Source organism: Halichoerus grypus, chromosome 3, assembly GCF_964656455.1.
Source record: "Halichoerus grypus chromosome 3, mHalGry1.hap1.1, whole genome shotgun sequence".
Taxonomy (NCBI): Eukaryota; Metazoa; Chordata; class Mammalia; order Carnivora; family Phocidae; genus Halichoerus; species Halichoerus grypus.
Window position 1 is genome coordinate 120814295 of NC_135714.1, and position 2927 is coordinate 120817221.

A 2927-nucleotide genomic window follows, 5' to 3' on the forward strand; every position below is an offset into this window, starting at 1 on the left:
TTAACAATATTTGTTCTTTCAACCCATGAGCATGGGATGTCTTTCCATTTCATTGCGTCATTTTTAATTTCTTTCATCAATCTTTATAGTTTTCAGAGTACAGGTTTTTCACCTCTTTGGTTAGGTTTATTCCTAGGTCTTTTATTATTTTTAGTGCAAATGTAAATGGGATTCCGTTCCTTGCTGCTGTGGACTCTGGGCCGCCGGGGTTGGTGAAGGATCTCAAGATGGCTGCACGAAAACTGGCTCTAAAAACCATTGATTGGGTAGCTTTTGGGGAGATCATACCCCGAAACCAGAAGGCCATTGCTAACTCCCTGAAATCCTGGAATGAGACACTTACCTCCAGGTTGGCTACTCTCCCTGAGAAACCTCCTGGTATCGATTGGGCTTACTACAAGGCCAATGTGGTAAAGGCTGGTTTAGTAGATGACTTTGAGAAGAAGTTTAATGCCCTGAAGATTCCTGTGCCAGAGGATAAATATACTGTTCAGGTGGATGCTGAAGAAAAAGAAGATGTGAAAAGTTGTGCCGAGTTTTTGTCTCTCTCGAAGGCCAGGATGGAGGAATATGAAGAAGAGCTGGAGAAGATGAGGAACATAATTCCATTTGATCAGATGACCATTGAGGACCTGAATGAAGTCTTCCCAGAAACCAAATTAGACAAGAAGAAGTATCCCCATTGGCCTCACAAGCCAGTTGAGAATTTATAAACTTGAGTTGGGGAGAAAGCTCTGGCCCTCATATTGTAAACGCTGGACATTAAAAATAATGATACGGTAAAAAAAAAAAATGTAAATGGGATTGTTAATTTCTCTTTCTGCTGCTTCATTATTAGTGTATAGAAATGCAATGGATTTCTATATATTAATTTTGTATCCTGTGATCTTACTGAATTCTTTTATCAGTTCTGCTGGTTTTTGGTGGAGTCTTTCAGGTTGTCTGTATATAGTATCATGTCATCTACGAATAGTGAAAGTTTTACTTCTTCCTTACCAATTTGGATGCCTTTTAATTTCTTTTTGTTGTCTGATTGCTATGGCTAGGACTTCTACTATGTTGAATAAAAGTGGTGAGAGTGGACATCTCTGTCTTGAGTATGAAGTTTACTGTGGGTTTTCATATAAGGCCTTTATTATGTTGCGGTATGTTCCCTCTAGACCTACCTTATTGAGGGTTTTAATCATGAATAGATGTTAAACTTTGTCAAATGCTTTTTCTGCATCTAGGGAAATGCTCACGTGATTTTTATCCTTTTTCTTATTGATGTGATGTATCATGTTAATTGATTTATGAATATGGAATCATCTTTGAATCCCTAGAATAAATCCCACTTAATTGTGGTGGATGATTTTCTACATGTATTGTTGGATTTGGTTTGCTAATATTGTTGAGGATTTTTGCATCTATGTTCATCAAAGATACTGGCCTGTAGTTCTCTGTGTTTTGGTGTCTTACCTGGCTTTGGTATCAGAGTAATGCTGGCCTCATAGAATGAATTTGGAAGTTTTCCTTACTCTTATTTTTTATAATAGTTTGAGAAGAATAGGTATACAACTAAATATAGTTTTCACTTGTGAAGCTATCTGGCCCTGGACTGTTGTTTGTTGGGAGTTTTTTTTTTTTAAGATTTTATTTATTTATTTGACAGAGAGAGAGAGAGAGCAGGAACACAAGCAGGGGGAGTGGGTGAGGGAGAAGCAGGCTTCCCGCGGAGCAGAGAGCCCGATGTGGGGCTCGATCCCAGGACGCTGGGATCATGACCTGAGCCTAAGACAGACGCTTAACGACTGAGCCATCCAGGAGCCCCTGTTGGGAGCTTTTTTTTTTTTTTTTTTTTAAAGATTTTATTTATTTATTTGACAGAGAGAGACACAGCGAGAGAGGGAACACAGCAGGGGGAGTGGGAGAGGGAGAAGCAGGCTCCCCGCAGAGCTGGGAGCCCGATATGGGACTCGATCCCAGGACCCTGGGATCATGACCTGAGCCGAAGGCAGTCGCTTAACCGACTGAGCCACCCAGGCTCCCCGGTTGGGAGTTTTTTGATACTGATTCAATTTCACTGCTGCTTCAGTTTTGGTAGGTTATATGTTTCTAGGAATTTATCCATTTCTTCTAGGTTGTCCAAGTTGTTGGCATATAATTTTTTATACTATTCTTTTACAATCATTTGTATTTCTGTGTTGTTGGTGTTATTGCTCCTCTTTCATTTGTGATTTTATCTCAGCCCCTGCCCCTCTTTTTTGGATGTGTCTGGCTAGATGTTTACCAATTTTGTTGATCTTTTCAAAGAACCAGCTGCTGGTTTCATTGATTTGTTCTATTGTTTCTTTTTATTTTCTATATCATTCATTTCTTCTTCTCATTTATTCTCTTCTCTACTATTTCCTTCCTTCTGCTGATTTGGGGTTTTGTTTGTTGTTCTTTTTCTGTAAGGTTAATTTGTTTATTTGAGACTTTTCTTGCTTCTTAGGGTAGACCTGCACTGCTGTAAACTCTCTGAAAACAACTTTTGCTGCGTCCCAGAGATTTTGGACCATTGTGTTTTGATTTTCATTTCTCTCCCTGTAATTTTTTATTTCTTCTTTGATTTTTGGTCATCCCATTCATTTTTAGTAGCATGTTTTTTAACCTCTTTGTATTTGTGCTCTTTCCATATTTTTCTTGTGATTCATTTCTAGCTTTATAGCATTGTGTTCATAAAAGATACATGGTATGACTTTGATCTTTTAAAATTTATTGGGACTTGTTTTTTGGCCTAATATATGATCTATTCTGGAGAATGTTCTGTGTACACTTGGAAAGAATGTGTATTCTGCTGTTTTAGGATGGAATGTTCTGAATACATCTGTTAAATCCATCTGGTCAAGTGTGTCATTCAAAGTTACTGTTTTCTTGTTAATTTTCTGTTTGGATGATCTGTCCAT

At 38.2% G+C, this 2927-nt stretch overlaps 1 pseudogene; it reads left to right on the top strand.

The window, feature by feature from the left end:
- The first annotated feature begins 220 nt into the window (after positions 1-220).
- On the top strand, positions 221-713 carry LOC118543844 (ATP synthase peripheral stalk subunit d, mitochondrial pseudogene; annotated as a pseudogene).
- The last annotated feature ends 2214 nt before the right edge of the window (positions 714-2927 follow it).